At 32.3% G+C, this 23,143-nt stretch overlaps 2 pseudogenes; one reads left to right on the top strand and one right to left on the bottom strand.

Annotated features, from left to right (window-relative positions):
* Nucleotides 1–1,943: 1,943 nt before the first annotated feature.
* Nucleotides 1,944–23,143, top strand: part of LOC149155038 (C2 and GRAM domain-containing protein At1g03370-like) — a 35,744-nt pseudogene continuing 14,544 nt past the window's right edge.
* On the bottom strand, nucleotides 14,561–15,401 carry LOC149155039 (EID1-like F-box protein 2 pseudogene; annotated as a pseudogene).

Below are 23,143 nucleotides of genomic sequence, written 5' to 3'. Positions count from 1 at the left end.
AATTGGTAGATGATGATTCCTTAATGATTCTCACTGATATTTGTAATGGTCGGATCTGACAGTGAACGTATGGCCCAGGTTCAGAGGGAGCATATGCTTCTAATAATGCATTGTTGGAATTATCTTAGAAGATCTTGGTACAGATCCACATATTTGTTTTGATTCATGTGACTCTTTTGATGATGGAAATATATAGGTTGTTGATCCTGATGTTGTTGATGGTGCAGATCATATATGGTGTATGATAGTTGTTGATGACTATCATGGTCCTGTTTAGATTGGTTGTCCTTGTTATAAATGTCATGTATATCATTTGATGTAAAGGTCGTGAAAAGACATAATTTGTAACCCCACTATGCATGAGAAGGATGATGTAATATTTTCTATGTCGGTCATGTATAAACATTTGGTATATCCCCACTTTGTTGGGTGGATGAGTCAAAATTGGTGTATCCCCACTTGGTTGGGAGATTGATGTATGTATGATTCATTGGTGATATCAAGGTCATACTCACATAGTTGAGTTATAGAGTCATGTTATTCTTGCAGACTCTGCATGTGCTCAGGGGGAGCATGGACGGTTTAGTGCATCTTAACATGTACAAAAGGGGAGCTCAATCAGAGAATTCAGCATGTACTCAAGGGGAGCATGGACAGCATAATGTATATAGAAGAGGGAGAATATCTTGGTCTGCCCTTTTCTCTTGATGTCAAAGGGGGAGAGTTTCTTGGTGTTGTTGGTGCCATCAAGTCCAAAGGGGGAGATTGTTGGAATTATGATACAGGTGTTGTCCTTGATGTCAACTCACTCAGATGACAGTTTACAGTACAGCAAGTTAACAACAAATGATTACATATCAGACTCCAAAGGTTGAAGAAAGAAAGGTATATGTTGGTTCACTTTATCTAAGAAGTGTATACACGTGGGTTAACAGAGCAAAAGGATTGTATATGTATACACGCACTTTCACAGAAGGAAAAACATGTACATGTTGGAAAACCAAGGTATTTTGATCCAAAGTATTGGTCCAAGGTATTTGGTCCAAGGTATTGACCCTAGGTATTGGTCTTAAGTGGTTTTAGTCCAAGGTATTGAGAAATGCCTAAGAGTATATAAGGAGGAGAAGATCATTAGGCCATGTGTGCAAGTATTGAATATCTGATGAAGTGTGAGATCCAGTATGCAAGTTATGGGTTTCTGATGCTTTGCTTGATCTGAACTAAGGATGCACCTATGTGGTTGATGATGGATGACGGATCGAGATCATAAGACCTTAAATGTATTATCATTATGTGGTTTAATCATGGATATTCTAGATCTGATTACTGACGCATGTTTTATTTTGCAAATGTTATGATCTGGGTATAACTGAATTCTAAAATAGCTGTGAAGTTTTTTAGTATTTGCAGATCTGTACACTAGTTTGCTTTGGTAAAAGCATGTATACACGCTGGTTTAGCTCATCAGAGTAGCGTATACATTATGAAATATGATATTTGAATTTGCAGTTGGTTCTAGTGGTTATTGCATAGTTTTGGGTTCTGTTCTATGTTCTGGTGACTGTGTTTTGATGACAGTATTTTGAATGTCCAGATTAGTTGATTGTGATTTGCTTCAGTGGTTCAGTTGTGGGTGATTCAGAGATTGATGATTGAGTTTCAATGTTGGTTAATGTAGATGTATTTGATGGTTGTATTGCAGTGGTGTTTGATTTTGATCTTCAATGTTGTTGATGGGTCCAGTATGAAAATTGGATGAAACGTGGCCTTCAGATTTTGGTGTTGTGATCTAGGAGTATCGAGTCTGAAAATTCATGAAACGTGGTCCCTAGAGGAAGACAGATGGTCATAGACTTCCGTAGAACAGCTCCTACGTACTGGTAAACATATCTACCAGTACAAGAGCCAAGGGGTTGGAGCTCCCTTCCAGTAGCAGCGAGAAAATGAGTGAAGGCTTCAGTAGGCCGGCGTGTACATACTGGTAAACATATCAACTAGTACAAGTGCTAGGGGATTGTAGCTCCCTTCTAGTAGAAGCTAGAGAACAAGAGAAGGTTGTAAACTTCTACAAGTGGGTGCCTGCGTACTAGTATGAGTCTGCACCAGTACATGATTGTAAACAGGTTTTTCTTATATTAAAAGAAGACAGCAGCAGGTGGTTTTTATCCCACATTGGGTTTCCACCTTAAATCTTGGTGTTCATGTGTGTTTCTTATGTGTGATGGTTTGTTCTATTATTACTACACATGGTTACTGTTTATATGGTTAGTGAAGTATTGATGCATTGATTAAATATCAACATATGATGAATTAACTGAACCATAAGTTTGTTGGATATACGTTGGTTGCCTTAAATACAGTTTCATGTACACGTGAGTTGCCTTCATTGAAGTAGCATATATAAATCTGACTATGGAAATGAAAAATTTATTGATTTGATAATACTGATTCAACCCCCCCCCCAGTATTATTTCCAACAACTATTCGTAGAAATGTAACTACCATTCACTTTGGGCCCAACAGTGATTTCAAACGTGAGTTAGTGCAACTAGAGGGGACAACTAACCTTGTTAAAGGACCTTGGAGAAAAGCAGTGGGGGAACCCATGAAAATAGTGATCACTTACACCAAAGTTACAACTAAACTGGTGATGGCCATAAAAGCTACAAAAGAACAAACGTATCTCATAGCAGATCAGAAGGTTTTTGCAGTATCAGCAAGTGTAAGTACACCAGATGTTCTATATGGAAGTTCATTTAGGTGTGAATTACTTTTCTACATCAAACCAGGGCCAGAAGTACCAACCGAAGAGGAATCCTCCCATATTTTTGTTTCCTGGAAAATGAATTTGAGTCAAAGTACAATGATGAAAATCATGATTGAATATGGGGTGAGACAAGGACTAAAAGACAACTACCAATATTTTTCCAAGTTGCTTTCTCAGTATGCTACACCACTGGATGTTTCATGCTTGGCCTCTAAGAGAGAACAGCCAAGACTAGATTTTCAGATGGATCCCCAATCAGAATGGAATCTTATTGTTAGTTACATTGGGGTTTTTACCTTGGTATCTACATTATTTTCTTTGGCATATCTCCTTTTTCACATATTCCTAGCCAATCCCAATGTGATGGAGGGCTTGGAATTTGGTGGGCTATATTTAAGTGATTCTTTGGGAGAAGCTATTACATATGGGTTACTTGTTCTCCAAGGGGACTTTTTTTTAAGATGATTTCACATTTCATGCATGCATGATTCCAAAAGGGTAAGACAATATTCCATTCGTGCTTTGATCTATTTTAGTTCCTAGAGCTCTTATTTAGATAAAAGTAAGATTGGGAATTGTTAAAAAACATTTTGGTTTCTAAAACTTATTAATGGCTTGATTACAGCTGGTGATCATGGAATTAAAGCACAGGAAGATGGATGGATACCAACAGTTGCCCTAATTGAAGGAAATAATTTATATGTTATAGATGCTACTGGTTATTGAAATCCATATGTGGTATTTACTCTTAATGGGAAACCTCGAACAATTTCAATCAAACTACAGACACTGGATCCTCAATGGCATGGTAAAATGTCATAAATATATCCAAATATTTTTTGCTTGAGATTCTATGCTTCTCTGTGCTTTTGTTCATGATTTCCATTATGACATTCATTATCCAAATAATTTTGCAAAAATATTTGAATATGATGCGACAAAAGAGCCTCCTTCTCTGATGGATGTAGAAGTATTTGAATTTGAAGGGCCTTTTGGTGAGGCTACATCTCTAGGGTATGCTGAGATCAATTTTCTTAAATTTACTTCACAGGAATTGGTTGATTTGTGGATCCCACTTCAGGGAAGACTAGCATAAGCTTGCCAATCGAAGTTGCACCTTATGATATTTCTAAAAAATAAAAAGGGTCCTGATGTGGTGTTGATGCCTTGAAAATCGTTGCAACAACAATGGGAGATAACCACCTGGTCTGGAGCTTAAAGCAGCTCCTTTTCCGTTTGGATTAGTGGCTCCGACTGGTTTAACTAGGTCCAGTTACCTTCTCCCTACTGCTATTGTTTTATGATGTATCTTTAGCTACCAATAGATAGGGATATCAGATCACTTCTTCTTACTGATCAAGTAAGAGAATGATCCTTATGCTGAATTGGGTTCAGCCTAGCCACAACTAAAGTTTTTCTTCTTTGAGGAGAGGACTTGAAAGAATGTAAAAATTACTCTAAATGAAAACTTATTTTATAATGCAAGCAAAATGAACTATCTTAATGTTATCTCAATTAGGAAAATATAGATCTAACCCAACCAAGAGCAAGATATTTAAAATATTGGGATTTAAATATGTCTTATTTATAATGAATATCAAGTTAATGGAGTAGTTCAATTAACTAACATTATGGATACCAAAACACATCCTATTGAGACCTCTTAACTGAAATAATAAACCAACAACACTGAGGAAGTAATTCACAAAAATGATATTGATTATCAAATCAATAAATCCAATAATTAAACAATAATATGCAAAAATAGTTCACAACATATTAGTATTTAATAAATCAGTTTTATAAGATAGATTTCTGAGTAAAATCATAATTTAATCCACAAGAACAGAAATACATAATAACAATATTGAGACAAATTACCCATATTGACAAAAGTGCACAAACATAAATAAAATGACACATTCTTCTTATCATAAAATGAAATTAGTATTTGAAACAATAGTATTAGAAATACCAATTTATTGTATCAATTTCTCTGACCTTGATCTCCAACAATACTTTACATTGCTTGAACTTTTGCTTTCAAAACTAGAGACACAATAATGCAAACTCTGCCCCTCATACATAATTCAAGATACAGAGGAAAAATCATCACTAATCCCCAATCTGAGATTTTCTCTCCTCCCTCCTACAACCCTAAATTCATATTACAGAAGTGCTTTTAGAAGTCTAAAATTACAGAGGAGAGCAACCCCTTATTACATTCTACAATCTATTATTTATAATATTTCCAAAAGTATTTCGAAATGAGAGTTTGTTGAAGAAAAAATCTGCCCAATCCAATTTTATTTGCTCAAAAATTACAATTTTTAATTGTTGGATAATTCTCATTGATTGAGATCCTTTTCTCTATATCTCTTCTACTGTTTTCCTGTAAAAAGAAATCAAAAATGAATTAAGATGCAATAATAAAATCAAAATATTATTTCTGGCATTAAAACAAATCCAATCAAATGCAATTAATTAAATAATTGAAAATAAAATATAAGCTTTTTATTGATGCCTGGGATGATTTAATTGGCCAAGGATATTATTGACGAATGGATATGCATTGAGAAGAGGCTTGGACAAATAAAAATGCAGAAAATAAAACTCAGAAAATTGATTTTGTTTTAGAAATTCGTAACTTGATCTTCTGTCTAATTTTTGACCCAATAAATAATCAAATCTGTTAGTGAAACCTCTTCGGAAATGTTCTCCTTGATTTTATCTTTCCAATGAGTCGTCCTAGGCTTCATTTGACCAAGTAAAACTCAATCTATGAGCCTCCACAGTTGATGAGTCATATCTAGCATAAATCTGGAAATTTTGTTACTGGACTAAAAGATAAGAATTTTAATTAAAAATTTAATCCTAAATTACAATTCTAATTATCTAATAATTAATTCTAATTCAATTGCTAATCATAAATTAAATCAATTATTTAATAAACTATTTATTAATCTAACTAACTATTATAATTAACTATTTATAATAAATTAATATTAATCTAAATAATAATTCAATTTTAATTCAATTAAATAATTAAATTTTATATTTAATTTAAATTTAATATATTAAATTTTAATTAACTATTTTCAATACTAAAACTATCCTATACTACCTTCACTCATTCACTAGCAAATGAGTTTGAAACTAAAACATAATATATAGCTTTAAGCTTAATACCCTTTGGTTTATTATGATTGGCAATCAGCATCGGTGAGGGCTTCTTAAACTTGTCACATTTGAGAGCTCTGATCCGATCTTCCGATCAGGTAAACAAAAAAAAAAATATTTTAATATTAAACCAAATTAACTTGCCATTTTACGTATGGATGAGTGAAAAACGAATTACAAAGTTTTATGATAATACTTTGGTTTAATACCTTATGTCTTTTCGCAATCGGGATATCGGGAGATTTGAGGTTATCTGGATGTTTGAAAATGTATGGTTTGAGAACTCTCGATGCGATCTTCCGATCGTATATTTTTATTTTATTTTATTTTATATATATATATTAATTTTATATTGTTTTATTTTAATGGGATTTATTTAAATTATGAAACTTTCTAAACTAAAACCACTCTGAAAATAAATAAACTACAGTCACTGTGACACTTTGATTTTTTGAGATTAGTGATTTATTTAAAATATTGGAGTAAATTACTAAAATCTCGTTGCTTCATAATTTGGCTGTATAAGTAAAAAAAAAAAATGTTAGTAAGAACTAACTAGGTGTTAATATTTAAAATAAATGCATTATTGAACAAATTTATTTACAAGAATGAAATATTGTACATTTTATGCATTTTTAACTCAGACGACAGAAATAATTAGATTTCGAAGGAGTGTCATTTACGAACCAGTTGACCAAATGAGGCAAAACAAGCATCAATGGGAAGCTTATAAAAAATCGATTTTAACAAAGCAATCAAAAAAAGAATCCAAAGAAAATGAAAAATTAACAAACGCGTAGAATAATCAACTAAATAAAAATCTCAAAAGGTGTTTAGCCAAAAAATTTATAAAAAGAGTCCCCATTATTTGAAGTGAACAAATCAATAATTGGGGAGTTGTGTTTTTACCACAACAATGGCAACACACAAGAGAAGAACGAGTTATCTTTTGTTAGATATGAATGAGATTTTCCTAAGATTAAAGTAAAAATAATTAAAGAAGATAAATTTATTTTTGGATTGCTTTACTATATTCATTAGTCTAAATAAAAGCAAGAATCATCTAACAATGATTTTCCTTAAAATTCTTCATAAATTAAAATATTTCAAAATTCTATATCAGTCCTTAATTAGTTGTAGAGATAACGTAGGGGTCACTTTACAACTTAGCTTTTAAAATATACTCATTTGTCACGAGAGCCACTGTTGTCAGCAAACCTCTATAGTTTTGACAGGGTTACCTTTTAATCATCAATGATTTAGAATCCCATCTATTTTAAGAATTATTGACCTAAAGATAAATCCATATATATATATATATATATATATATATATATATATATATTATTTTTTATTTTTTTAGTTCTTAAAAGCCATTGTCTTGGTTTGGTAGCCAGATATTTGACAATGTCATTCACTGGTTATAATTGCACTGAATAAGCTGGCTCGTGATGAGACCCATTGTCTTATAATTGTTTGCAATCATAAGCCATTACCATGGTTTGTTTAGCAATGTTGATAATGTCAGCCTATTTTTTCCCTATGATCATGGTAAGCAGGCTCATGATGAAACCTCTTATCTTTTAAGTTTAAATATATTTGTGCATTATACTCTAGAAAAGTAAGACTCTTTGGGACAGAGAGAATCATTGACTCCTTAAGAGTTAAGAATAACAATTTCATAATTAAAAAGTGCTTTGTTGTAAAGTGTCTTTACTTGGTTAAAAATAACTTTTCTTGACTGATAATAGAAATTTGAAAGATCTTAATAAAGTATTAAAATCTCAAAATGATTACAATTTTGATGAAAAATAAATAAAAATAAAAAATTCTTCTAATTTTATGATACTTTGCCAACTTCTCTTGTTTTATAATCTCTTCCTTAAGTATGTCTACCTTTATAATAAGAAAAACAAATTTTATTAAGAGATTTAAGAAAAAGTTAATAGGTGATTATTAACAATTTTCCCTATGTATGCCGACCATTGTTAGGTAACAAGAAGGTCTTCCATATAAATCATGGCGAAGTCACCAAAATTAAAACTGAAAACCAAAGGAAAAGAATTCTTATGCTAAAATAAGAAAGAAATCAGCGAACAAAAATAAAAATGAAGAAATTTTAAAAGTAGAAAGGAAAATCCAAGTTTTGAAAGATAAACTCAAGTAAGAATGTTTATACCAATGTCTCAACAATATGAAGAAAAAATAAATAATCATGTAATCATTCCTTCTTATGTCGAGATTTAGAAAAATCATACATTGAAGGGTTGTAAGTGTTTTAAGCTTTTTGGATAGTAGTGACGATAAAATTCAGCCACAATGAAAACTCTCTCTCTGATATCAATCTTCTTACTTCAAGGCATTATCTTAATCATTTTATAATAAAATGAAAGCTTAAAGAAACAAACTAAAGGTTCAGAAACTTCCTGGTGTAGTTGTTTCAATGAATATTATAACTGCTTCTTGAAATAAAAACAGAAGAAGAGTATAGGACTTCCAAAATATGATCTGGTGGAGGATTGAAAGCTTTTATGAAGAGCTGCAAAACAGATTTATATGTCAGAAAAACAAAACTGAAACTAAAGTAACAAAATGGAAATTAATGAAAGTGGGTACATGAATCTTACAATTAGATAATTGCTTTTGATCTTACCTGAAAGGTATCAGTTTCTCCAATACTAGTTGACTTCTTCTTTTAGTTAACATTAAAACATGAAGTCAAACTAACCAAAATTCTATAACCCAAAATCATTATTTATTTTATTTAAACTAAAGCAAGCAGTAAAATGTAAAAATGGAATGCTTAGTGTTCAAGGGAATTGAAATTAAAACAAATGCATCAGAAATGAGAATGAAAATTTGCAGTAATGATTGTTTCTCAAAATATTATAAGTTTCATATAAACTCCATGATTTTATAAATTGTCCAGAATCAAGACCAAATCCAAGATAATAAAATTTAAATATGAAGATAGAGAGGTCTTGAATTCCATATTTAATTATGGAATTATATATTTAAAACTGAAATATATGAGAAATCGAAATGATTTAAATATTCTGCAAATTGGTCATTAACTATTTTCTTACCATAGTGGTTACCTAAGCTCGCTTTTAAAATAACACATCGCTGTATCGAATGATTCGCATCACATATTTCTTCACCATGCCTCAAGTTATCTGCAAGACTTCACCTTTGTTGCTATGCCATATATCGATTAAATGTAAATGGCTTAGAGGCATGCATTGGAAGCTATCGCATCAAAGATTGCAATGGAAAATTACCGATATGAAAACATGCGATGAGAAGATGTGCGATGAGATGAAGCGATCACATCATTGAAGAAATATTATATCGGGGATCAGGGAATAGTTACATTGTGCTTCCCACATCGCAGATTCGGATTGTGATGTGAGCATAAATAAAAATGTGATGAAGCGATTACGATATCGCGATGCGATGGATGACATGGCTAATCGGCGATCGACGATCTTAAGCACATGAGGTAACAATTCTTGATACGCCGATATGCAATGAAGAGTGGACTCGATAACTTTATGATGAAAATTTAATAACATATCGGATCCGAGACATCGGCTCTTTTAAAGTTATGCTCCTACCATTATTGCGATTGAGCGGACGCAATATTTTTTATGAATTTAACAATGTAAAATTTGAAACGGGAACTATAAACTCAAAACAGGAACTCTGGCCCAAAAAGCTCGAAAAAACATCAAAAACAGTGCTAAAAATGAAAAGTGTGTATACTAGAACGATGATTTTATTTTTTAGGAGTCAATTTTGAACATGTTTTAAAAATGGCAGTGACTACAAAATTTTCGTGTAAAATATAGCTTCAAAATGAAAAGTGATGATACTGGAACGATGATTTTTTTTTAGGGTCAGTTTTCAAACTTTTTAAAAAATGCTAGTAAAACCAAATTTTTATGTGTCAAACAAAGTTGTTTATAAGGAAAAAAACACATTAATATTTTTGGTAGAAAATCATTTTTCTTTCCTAAGTATAAATTCAACATGTTCTCAACCATAACATGCTAGATACAAAAGAAATTGAAATTTTTTCAACTATAAAATTCAAAAACCATGACATGATGATCTGAAATGAACTTCAAAAATTGCAAACCTGATGACGGTGCCCATTCTGTAGTAGTTGAATACTTCTTGCCCCATATTAGTACTTTTCCATCAATTTTTTTGATACGAAATTGATGTTGGAATTAATGTCATTAATTTGTTATATAAACATACCATGGACAATACAATTGTGGAAACAACATTTATATTCATTCAACATATCAGTGTTATATAAAGTGGCAGTGATGATATATGGATGACATTGATATTATTTTATTGCTTAAACTCTATGCATTTATCTATTGTAACATTTCTAATACATCGCACCATTTTTCATTCATCACATGAGGGTGTTGGTGCTCATTTCCACATTCGATTCCAACAACCGAACTGGAAACACAATCATCGACATTGTTTATTCTCTCCGTGGATTTGGAGGCCTGAAGAAATAGGAAAAATGATGGTTAGTATCAATTGCACATGTCATGATGCTAAAATTTCCAAAGACTATGGATATTTTTCTCAGACATCCTCAAACGGAGAATATAATCATTTTTTAAATTTTTCCCATGTCCTAGAAATTTCTTTTTCCCCAATTCAGTGCTAAAATGGTCCTTACATGGTCATTTATTGCTATTCTACCAATAAACAAAGCCATCTGAGATCGTTCACCCATCTGATCCCTAGCATCATATTTAAATAATATTTCAATTGTAACAAAGTCTACAAAGCATTCAGGTGGTACAAGGGTAATGCATTTGAATATAATGCTAATAGTCTCATTGTTATATTGTTTGAAAGAATGACAATTTTCCTTTCGAATTATGGTCAGAAAAGCAATGTTATTTATCCATTCGGCATGAAATCTTTGTTGGTGCCTTTAACTTCCCCAATTTTATTTTACATTGCGAAGAAGAACGCGTTTGGGGCGTTGTGGAGGCAACGGAACTCTCCAATCCTTTCGATACTTGTCATGTTTATATGCAGTGTTGGTGGTTGATAATGCAAATACGACAACCAGTTGCTCACTCTGTTCACTTCGTCTCTTTATCTTGCAGGCCTGGTTGCCACATTCGGGGCCTTGCATGTAATGCGAAGCAAGGGGCAAAGAGTAAGCATAATTGTCGGAGGCCTCAATTTCCTCCTAGGAGCAATCTTGAATGTTAGCGCTGTGAATCTCGGCGTGCTTATAGTCGGCCGACGTCGGCGTTGGATTCAGCAATCAGGTAAGTGATCTTTGGGTTGTGAAAATAGTGCTCAAATCAAACCATATTTATTTCTTATGCGGAATTTCTATTTGCATCAAACCCTAATAAATATCTTATTTTCATGCATTGCTGCAAATTTTACCTCACGAAGAGGAATTCCTGTTCTGGGATTTCTCCGCTTAATACTATATTGGATGCCCAATAAGCATTATTTGGGGCGATTCGTAGCAGATGGGGCGATTCTGAGAATCGCCGGGTGGAGAGGCGATTCTCAGAATCGCCTTACCATCGCCCCGCCACCAGTGGTGGGGCGATGGCGGGGCGATTCTGAGAATCGCCCCTCCACCCGTTGATTCTTAGAATCACCCCATGTGCGCATGACGTAGCAGCTTTTGCTTTGAAAAGTCGACAAGAAATAATCCATGTCCAAGATCTTATTACAGATGTGCTATGGCGCCCAGCTGCCCAGTTAAAAAACAGGTTTGATCTCGTCCTTTTTCACAAAGAAATCTGATCTGAATACTTTCATTGGCTATGAAATACATGCAACAACCCTGCCTGCTAATATAAATATGTTAAAATGATGGCGGATTATACGTAGGTTCAGAGATGCGCCCAAGACCCCACAATTATAATAACAACCTAAAACATAAATAAATAAATAATTTCATAACTTTAATGATTTGTAAAAACATTAGATTAATTATATTTTTCTTTATTTAAAACATCAAAATCCAAAAACTAAAAAAAAACATTTTTTTTTGTATAAATTGTAATTATAACATAAAATAAATTAGAGATTTTTGTAAATAATATAAATTAAATTTGTTGTAATATAATATATATAATAAATCAAATTTAATATAAAAAAGAATGAAGTTATTGTTAAAATCTATACATATTAGAACATTCCACATTAACAATTAACAATTAAAACAAAAACAAAATAAAATAACATTGTGAAAAACCATTATAGTGTAAGACTAAACATTTAACATTGTAATATTAAAAAGTAGTTGTATAAAATGTTATTTAATGATCCCAAATACATATTCAAATGTCTCATGACCGAGCGCATTACCAAAGAAAAACCAAAAAACGTTTTTGATCAATGCGTGATTTAAGGTTTTCACATCAACAAACCTCATTACGTATTTGAACGCCGAAATTGCAGAATGTTGTGCCAAATCAATATTCACACAATTATGGATTTGGTTACCTCTACTGTGGGAAAATATATGCCAGCTTCAGTTCTCATTTAATTTCGTATCTTTGCAAAATCGACCATCAATGTAATGAGTAGCAGCCTTATCACAATTATTTTAAACGCGATTTTTGTTTAATTTTCTGCTCATTTGTAGGTACAAAGATCCCGGTCAACACGCTTATCTGCGAATCAATACAATCAAATCAGTGTTAGCCGATACTCCAATTGTGGGGTCTTGGGTGCATCTCTGAACCTGCGTATAATCCGCCATCATTTTAACATATTTATATTAGCAGGCAGGCTTACTGCATGTATTTCATAGCCAATGAAAGTATTCGGAGCAGATTTCTTTGTGAAAAAGGACGAGACCAAACCTGTTTTTTAACTGGGCAACTGGGCGCCATAGCACATCTGTAATAAGATCTCGGACATGGATTATTTCTAGTCAACATTTTAGAGCAAAAGCTGCTACATCATGCGCACATGGGGCGATTCCCAGAACCACCCCGCCACGAGGCGATTCTGAGAATAGCCCCGCCACCCGGCGATTCCCAAAATCGCCCCTCTTCATATAAATATCTGTGAATAGTTCATATGTCAATAGCATTCTCATTGGCATCAAGTGGGCATATGTTCAAATATTCTACCAACTGAATTTCCAGCGTTGGCATATACCTTGACATTGGGTTCTCAATTTAACTATCCTGAGCTCTGTAGGTACAAAAATACTTACTCTGAATGATATTGTGCGATGTCCTGTGCTGGACATATGTAGCAATTAGGACAATTACATAGTTTAGTGACTTGTCAAAATTGTTGAGGTTTTACATAAATTGGAATCATCATGGCTAGTGTCAGCTCTGTGGCCAAATCCCAGGGATGAATAGACATATTATACAGCAAATAATGTGAAATCCCAAGGTTCTGTCGAGCTCGACTTTATAATTAGTGAAAGTAAGTGGGTGTCATGCTGATTGAATGCAAAGTGTGATCGTCCTCAATGTGTCCAGCTAGACAGAAATCTTCGTCCCCTCTATCTTTTAGATTTGTAAAATATTAAAAGGAATTAATTTATCTTCAGTGTAGAAATGGACTCAAGACATTGACAAAAATGATAGTGTCACGGATAAAGCATTCATATAAATATCTGTGAAGAGTTCGTATTTCAATAGCATTTTCACTATGTAAACGAAAAATGATTTTTTGATTCGTGAGAACACTACGGATTGGTGTACTCATGCATGTAAGTTATAGAGCCAATTTTCAATTTTTAAGGTAACACAACAATTGAAATGGAATTGGGTTAAATCCAGAGTTTAGTCTCCAGAAAGATAAATACAAAAAATATTAACTTAGATGTTTAGTTGTTTTTAAAGTTGAGATGGAATTGGATTAAATCCAGAGTTAAGCATTGACTTTAATCCAGCAAAGAGAATTAGGGTATGCAATTACATATCAGATTAGCTGCTACAGACCAATTGCTTTTTATCACAGGGGCCATAACATATTCCAGATCTGCAGAACCAAGCATAATTCTGTCGAGCATTCATGAATTAGAAAATATTCCGATGAACATCACATAAAATATTTTTTGAAAATATTATTGAATTGAAAAAGGAGTCACGAAGCTAATTATTAGTACAGTTATGTCCACAAATCCAATTATCTAGATGAGACCATAGGCCTTAAATGCCCTCTGCTAAATACTACCTCAATTATTTATAAACTGGTGGGTTGCAGGCCATCAATATATGGGTTGACATAAGATGTGCAGGCCATCAATATATGGGTTGACATAAGATGTTCGATGCCATTCATCCCTTCAAGCCAACCATCTTACATCCATACAAGAATAGATGAGTATGTTCAGTTTAGTTTTCTTTTGTTCTGGAGGCCTCCTCCCAATTCCACAATGCCTTGTGAGTTGCTTCTTCACTATGTGATGATAACAAACAAATTTTAGATCCCTCTTATCAGAATACAATGATGTGAAGGATGCCTATGGAGAAACAAATAGAGCGGGAACTGTCATATGTTGAAAATGTCCAATAGAGAAATTCAACTACCAGCAAAAGGCAAAAGTTTGGAGAGAATCTGTTTTAGACATTAATCTTCTTCTGATGCAGTCTCAGAATCTGAGAGTGGTAAAAGTGTGAAGACGCCAAGCAAGTGCCCATTAAGGCATACAAAATACTCAATCTGGTCTTCATAAGATCACAATCTTCTATGCGCACTTTTAGGGATCATTTTGGCTTGAAGCATGCTTCATACCTTGGCACGACAATATGGGCAAATTTCTTTTGGATGCAATTCTACATGTTTTTCAATCAGCATTTTCCTTACCTTTGATTTCCCAAAAGCTTTAAATACTCCTCAAAATAATCCCACGTCACCGTCCTCTCCTTGGTCTAGATGCTCACAAGGATCTGTCGCATACAGAGTATTGCTTCTGCACTGTGGTACAAGAAAAATCCTGCCAGATGTCCATGAAAATCTTGTTCTATATACAAAGTGTCCTGTTATAGGCTTCAACTGGAAAACATTGCTACTATCAGAGCATCCTGAACAATAGATCATAAGCTTTCCGAGAGCACTCCAATTCCCATCAATGGTGCCATGACTACCTCCATCAAGGAGATCAGCTACCATTTTTGGTGCCCGAGACTTACAAAACTCCTTCCAGAGAACCAGTTTGGCTATGTCTTCAAACCATTTGCAAACACAAGCTATAGAACAAAGGACCCTAGGGTTCCAATTAAGAGATTTAAATACAAGCAGCAACACTGTTTCGCTAAGGTGGCCATTGGCACTGCAAATACAAGAGCCTGAGTGTATGCAATGAAATCTCTTTACCATCATTGTTTAGGATATGTCCCTGCTAGCAATTAACTATCTAGACACCAAAGTGGAGCCGTAATGCTTATCTCAAAATGTGTGAAATAAACAATGGTGAAAAGTAAGTACTCTGGATAATAGCTTAGCTATTGATGTGTTGCACTTCCCAAATAATCCAATTCTGTGTCTCTCTAAAGTTTTAGACACCCCTTCAATCGGTTAATAGTTCCAAACGAGCATCCCATTGGCTCATCTTCAAATTGTTTACAAAGAGACTGTCTGCTAGAAAGCATGACACTGAACTTATGAACCTTGCATTTGGACATCATAGGAGTAGAAAAGCGATGAACCCTTATTCCATACAAATGATTTAGCTCAGCTAGAAACCTGAAACATGAACATCAATCGGTATATAAATCAATACAACCGATGGCCATAGATTTCAGTTTTTATTTCCTTCAAATACAAAAGTTTAGTTTCCTTTTAATGCTATATTTATATCTTCAGATACAAACTACCACAAATTGAAAGAACCCACATGAAAAGTGTAACACATGGTACTACTCTATATGTTATGCTATATGGTAATGGAAACAAAATTGAAAAGAAACACCAGAACAACCCAAATACACTTAAATTTCTTTTTGCTGGAATTTGAATTGTAAGTACCCTAGTTTCAGATAGAAATATGAAGGCTATAGACCACTTTTAGGTAAACAATGTTTTCCAGCTAGATGATGAAAGGCATTGTCACTATTTTGGGCCATACCCTTTTAGAAACAACAACCCAAACTAAAGGATTAGTTATAAAGAATTAGAAATTTCACAAATATAGTAAACCAATATTAAGTGTGATTTATGGCCTTAAATTAGTTTTGGAGGGTAAACTTTGAAATGGCACGGAACTAAAATTAGAGGTCAATAGAGTGTGTGAGGTCCAATTATTGGATAGATTTCTTGAAAAAATGCTCCTATAACATTAGATTGCAACATGAGGCATCTCAGGTCAAGTGCCTAATGGTTAAGAGCATGTGTTTCCTCCTAAGAGATCATAGGTTCAAAAACCAGAAGGGGTTAGAGTAGGTATGCCTTCGTAGACAATAATCAAATTGTTGCGTGGAGGTGGGTCTCTTGTCCCACAAACAAGGGGGTTTCATACACCAATTTCATGTCTGGCTTTGCTATGACCTTAAAATTGGATAATTATAATAATTAGGATATAAATTGTTAGAAATTCATAATCTGTAAGGGTGAAAGCATGGAGCTGGGTTACACTTTTTGGCAAGAGATGACATGTTTGGGTGGAAAAATTGATTGCTCAATTGATCCCTTTTTAAGCGCTTGATTGAGCCGTTTGAGCACTTAAACAATGTAACCCAATGTTATTTAGGAGCTCGATTTAGCCATGTCTTTGTGGCAGTCAAATGAAGGAGATTGGGTTTTGGATCTATTTTCTGGCTCAGGTAAGTTTTATTATATGGAATTGAATTTAAATATGTTATTTTTCAATTAATATGTCATTGTATTAATTTAGTTCATTATTTCTTTTGTGCTTGATAATTAGGTACAACACTAGCATGTTGCCTTCAAAAAGGAAGAAATTGCATTTCAATTGAAAAAGATCCAATACAGTGCAATTTTATTCAGCAAAGAATTAATGCTCTTCAATTTCTTCGAGATGCAATGCAAGAAATTGGGTTGAAGAAAGGGGACTTTAGTGAATCACGTGTGGCAAAAAAGGAAAAGGAACCCCAACCACCATTACATGGAATGTTTGGAAAGACATACATTGGGAGATTCACAGACATCAAAGATCCATTAGAAGAGGAAGATGAGCAAAAGGAAGTAGAAAATATTGTGGAAGAAGACAATGATGAAACTCTAGAGGACGAAGAGTTTGGATTACGTGACATTGTTGATTAAATTTAAGCTATGCTTGGAAATCAAGCTTTGCAATGTTTTGACTTTGACATTTTATGAGAAGAATAAACACTCAATTAGGGTTGTTATGCGTTCAATATTTGTAATATGTGATTTTCGCATTGATTTTTAAGTTAATCATTATTTTTTGAAAAAAAAAAAGTGATTATTATTATTTTTTGACATGAAATTCATAAAAAAAACTATTATTTAACCATTTTTAGTTAAAATTATCGTATAAAAATTGTGATTTTGACATGTCAATTCTAGCAAAAAAATTATCAAAATGTGTAGTTTTTTAGTTATATTTATGTTAAAAATGGTTATTTTTATGTCCATTGTTAAAAAATATTGTTTTTTAAAAACAATTATTTCATGTGGATTGAAAAATTAATTAAGGATGTATAAATATGTAGAATATCGAAAATTCTAAATATCGACCTCCTAATTTAAAACTGCAAAACAATAAAAACCTCACTAAAAAAATAAAATTAAAATAAAAAACAAGAAAATGTGAAGAAAACGACCACTTCAAAAATGATCAAATTTACAAAATAATTATTTACATTTTATACATTAGAAAATTTAAAGCCAAAAAACAGGTCTTTAAAAAAAGGAGGTGATGCAGAATACTCACTTTTTAAAATCAGAATGAAAATCACTACTATTCTAAAACGTAATGTACATAAAACTATCCTTCTCATGACATTCCTTTCAAAAAATATGCTCTAAAAAAAACATGTTCGTTCTGCATCACCCCTTTTCAAAATCAAGTCACTTTTTTGCTATCTCTACGAAACGAGTAACAGTATTAGTTCTCGTTTCAAAGTTTACATTGTTATTTGATTTGAATTTCATATCGGGTCCAGAATTATGTGGTCATTGCAATATTGGTAAAGTCGATTATCGGAGATTGGCGATTCACGATAATGGAAGTATACTTCAACTGCAAACCTTCGACATGCGAAATGCGATATGGCATATGAGTGAGATAATACATCAGAGATCTTTTATGAACAATTTGTTATCAAAAATGCTAAGAGCTACTTCCGATTAAATCTTATGATACAAATGGTTGTGATATGGATGATGTGATATCGGAATGAAATGATTGACAAAGATGAGCAGGATGAGAATATTGCAAATATTTTCACTGAAGTATCAGCAATATGAAAATCAAGTTGAATCCTATGATATTGCTTGAAATTTCAATTGGGTTTTCTGATGGTTGAAAGCAAAGTTAAAAATGTTCAAATTCTAATGAATCACAAATAAATTTCCCTGAACCTGTTGCAAATTTGAAATGGGTTTGTTGCTTACTTCAAGTTTTGAAAACAAATGAAAACCTGCAAATAAAACAAAACAAAAATAAAAAAATAAACTAAGGAAAAGAGAAACTAATAATAAATGAGAATGAACTTGTGAATGCGTACTTGGAAGGAAATTCTCTGTAGTTTTTACCTCATGAATCTTCAAATTCTTCCTTCGATTTATCAAAATTTTGCTTTGTTCAAAATCATCTCATTATTTATTCTAAATCAGAGTGAGCAATCAGCCTAAATAAAATCTGTTTATTCATGTTCAGGAAATATAAATTTACCAAAAATAAATATGAAAATAGTCTTCCCTTTTGAATTAAAACAGAAATTTATTACCTCTTCTTATTCCGAATAACTTGATAAGAATCTGTATTATTATAGTGACTGTTCAATAATGCCTTTAGTAAATGAATATGATGCGTATTGCAGCATCGTATATTAAATTAAAGGTCCGAATGGGATAAAGCCACTAATTGTGGAAGAATATCAACGCATATTTAAATGTGTGCTAGGTGCATACTCAATTAAATTATGTCAATACATTATTCGAAATAGGCAGATATGTATTCATCGGTAGAGGTATTGCTGCAAGAAATTTAAAAATGAAAACAACTTTCTGATAGGAATAAAATGTTTCACTAAACATGTATGAGAAGGGCTAATTGCTTTGTTTTATTTTTTAATTTGCAAAACTGTTGAAATAAAAATAAACAAACTAAATTAATTCTACTGATATTCTAACCATATACATGAAAATGGCTAGGTATAGTCATATTTCCAGTGTAACCATTTTCTCATTTTAACTGTTGCATGTATGTACAGTTCAATCATTAATAATAAAAATACAAATCTAATTGAACTAAGAAAATTAAATATGTAAGTAGAATGCACAATTATTGTTAACAAATTAATTAAAATCTCCTTCTCTTGAAATTTCCTTTCCAATTGAATATCAATTGGATCATAAAAATTTGGATGAGTTTTTATTAAAGATTGGGAAATGTTCAAAAGAGAAGATGAAAGGCTAGATTATGAAGCTGAACTTTTAAATTCAAAGGCCTGAAAAAATTTGTTAGTGTTATTTATAAATGTTAAATTATTAACAATCTTCCATGAAGGAAAACTTTCCAAATATTTTTCAAATAAATTAATGAAAAATGGATGGAATTCTGTTAGATATAATGGAATATTATTAATTGAATTGGATTGCTGGCCAGATTGTAAAAATACATTCTCTTGTTGACACTGCCTTTGAGAAGATAGAAGCTTTTGATAAGAGATGAACATCGATTTAAATTGAAATATTAATAGCTTTTGATGTTCATGGTTATAATATGAAACTTCAATTTTCCAATAGGGCAATGCATCAATTGAGTGTTTGATAGTAAAGTGATCAATATGCGAGCGTAAAATATCAAAACTATGAAAAACAAAATTAGAAAATAAATCCAAATTTAAACAGAATAAGTGAGGAAACAAAAATAAAATGAAATCACTATTTGTACAACTAATGTTACAGCACAATTAGGATTGTTTTGAAATAATTTATTTTTCACAAGGATTGGAGAGAATTATGGAATTTGAATAATTGTCAATTCCAACTTGTGAATTAGAAAGATAATTATGATTATGAGTAGGAATGAGAGCTTGATCATAATATGAATCATAAATTGGAATGTTTTCTTGAATGGTGAAATCATGAAGATAATTTGCTGTTCTAAAACGAGGATTGGTTGGGATAATTTCTACATTAAAACGTTCTTCATTCTCAGATGTTATTTGAATTTTATCATGAGGATTCTATCAAGAAGAATAGAAATCAACATCCCTAATGTCAAAATAATTATCGTAAACGACTTCACAAGATTCTCTAGAATTCCCTTCGATCCCATCCAATGTATCAAAACAAGGAGGAACAAGAATTTTTTGTTCATTAATGGCAAAAGAATGATCAATTATTGTTTCTCTATCTTGATAAAAATTAATTGGTATGTCATTTAGATCAACCTCTTTATTTTCTGAAATATCATTAATACCAAGAGGGGAAAAATTACCATCATTAAAAATATCAGGATAAAGGGAAAAATGTGAATCTGAAATAATGTAATTAAAAATGTCTCTGTTTGAGAACTCTTGTACATTATGCTGATTATAAATTTCAGATTCTAGATCACTCATGCTTTCTTGAAGAAGGTTGCTTTGTTGCTCTGATTTCGGCATTTGTTCATCATGGAAAAATTCAGAAATTTGTACAGCAGTTTGCATGCTATTATTTACTTTGATTGCTGCTTGCACTTGATAATTTGCAATCTGATTTTCTGAATTCACTGCAGAGTAGCTTTCAAATTTCAAGGCGGCTCTTTCTTCGAAATTGTTGTTGTTGTCTTCTTGCATTTGATTAGAAATATTTTCCAAGCTTTGTGAGACCACTTGATCATAATTTATTTGCACATCCATATCGGGATTCTCATTTATGTTGGAAGGGGATGGAACAAAGCTTGAACTAATTTCATATGGATTAGGAATGGGAGGAAGAGAAAAAATATATTCAAACCAATCTAATGATTCTTCTTTCGTAGGTTTATCTTCAACTTTAAATCTTAAACAATTCAAATGAAATCGAATATTAAAATCAATAACAGACTCATTTTCAAACCTTCGTAGATATTCAATTTCATCACATACATGTTCATAATCAGTCATCAAATTTACAAATGAAATTTGTGACAAATTGATCCTAGTTGTGGATTGAGGCAACTGGAAGAGTTCTACACCAGTTTCTGACTTTTGTCGTGAATGTAAGAGTAAAAATTCTGCATAAAATGCCTTCATCAATTCCTTGAAAATCATAGTTTGAAACATTTTGAATAAATTGAAAGACATGATTAAAAGAAGAAGAATTTCTCTTACCATTGAAATTTACCTGAGACAAGAGGCTTACCACTTTGGGTGGAGTATTGAAAGATGCACGTCCATGGATACAACTCCAAATTGGAAGTTTAAGAGGAGTCATTGTGATTTAAAATTGAAAAGACTCCAATAGACAACAAGTTTTATGCCCTCCTTCTAGCGCCAAAAATGTTGATGCCTCGAAAATCGCTGCAACAACAATGGGGGATAACCACCCAAACCGAACCTTAAAGCAGCTCCTTTTTCCGTTTGGATTAGTGGCTCCGACTGGTTTAACTAGGTCCAGTTACCTTCTCCCTATCACTATTGGTTTATGATGTATCTTTAGCTACCAATAGACAAGGATATCAGATCACTTCTTCTTGTTGATCAGGTAAGAGAATGACACTTAAGCCGATTTGGGTTCAACCTAGCCACAACTAAAATTTTGCCTCTTTGAGGATAAGACTTAAAAGAATGTAAAAATTACTCTAAATGCAAACTTATTCTATAATGCAAGCAAAAGGAAATGTCTTAATCCTATCTCAATTAGGCAGATATAGATCTAACCCAACCAAGAACAAGATATTTAAAATATTGGGATTTAAATATGTCTTGTTTATAATAAATATCAAGTTAATAAAGTAGTTCAATTAATTAACATTATGGATACCAAAACACATCCTATTAAGACCTCTTAACTGAAATAATAAACCAACAACACTTAGGAAGTAATTCCCAAAAATTACATTGATTATCAAATCAATAAATCCAATAATTAAACAATAATATGCAGAAATAATTCACAACATATTACTATTTAATAAATCAGTTTTATAAGATAGATTTCTGAGTAAGTAGTTATTCAGAAATCAGAATTTAATCCATAAGAACAGAGATACATAATAACAATATTGAGACAAATTACCCATATTGACAAAAGTGCACAAACATGAATAAAATGACACATTCCTGTTATCATAAAAACGAAACTAGTATTTGAAACAGTAGTATTAGAAACACCAATTTATTGCATCCATTTCCCTGACCTTGATCTCCAATAGTCCTTTACATTGTTTGAACTTCTGTTTTCAAAACTAGAGCCACAATAGTGCAAACTCTACCCCTCATACATAATTCAAGATACAAAGAAAAAATTCTCACTAATCCCCAGATCTGAGATTTTCTCTCCTCCCTCCTACAACTCTAAATTCCTACACATAAGTGCTTATAGAAGTTTAAAACTGAAGAGGAAAGCAGCCCCTTATTACATTCTGCAATCTTTTATTTGTAATATTTCCAAAAGTATTTTGAGAAGAGAGTTTGTTGAAGAAAAAATCTGTTCAATCCAATTTTATTTGCTCAAACTTTCCAATCTTTAATTGCTGGAGCATTCTCATTGATTGAGATCATTTTCTCCATATCTCTTCTATTGTTTTCCTGTAAAAAGAAATCAAAAATGAATCAATATGCAACAATAAAATCAAAATATCATTTCGACATTAAAACAAATCCAATCAAATGCAATTAATTAAACTATTTAAAATAAAATATAAGTTTTCTATTGATATCTGGGATGATTTAATTGGCCAAGGATATTATTGACAAATGGATCTGCATTGAGAAGAGGGTTGGACAATTAAAAATGCGGAAAATAAAACTCAGAAAATTAATTTTGTTTTAGAAATTCGTATCTTGATCGTCTGTCTGATCTTTGACCCAATAA

The sequence above is a fragment of the Pinus tabuliformis genome, chromosome 9, assembly GCF_031772625.1.
Source record: "Pinus tabuliformis cultivar Carrire ecotype Pingquan chromosome 9, CPIR1, whole genome shotgun sequence".
In the NCBI taxonomy this organism is placed as follows: domain Eukaryota; kingdom Viridiplantae; phylum Streptophyta; class Pinopsida; order Pinales; family Pinaceae; genus Pinus; species Pinus tabuliformis.
This window is presented reverse-complemented; position numbering and strand designations above follow the sequence as displayed.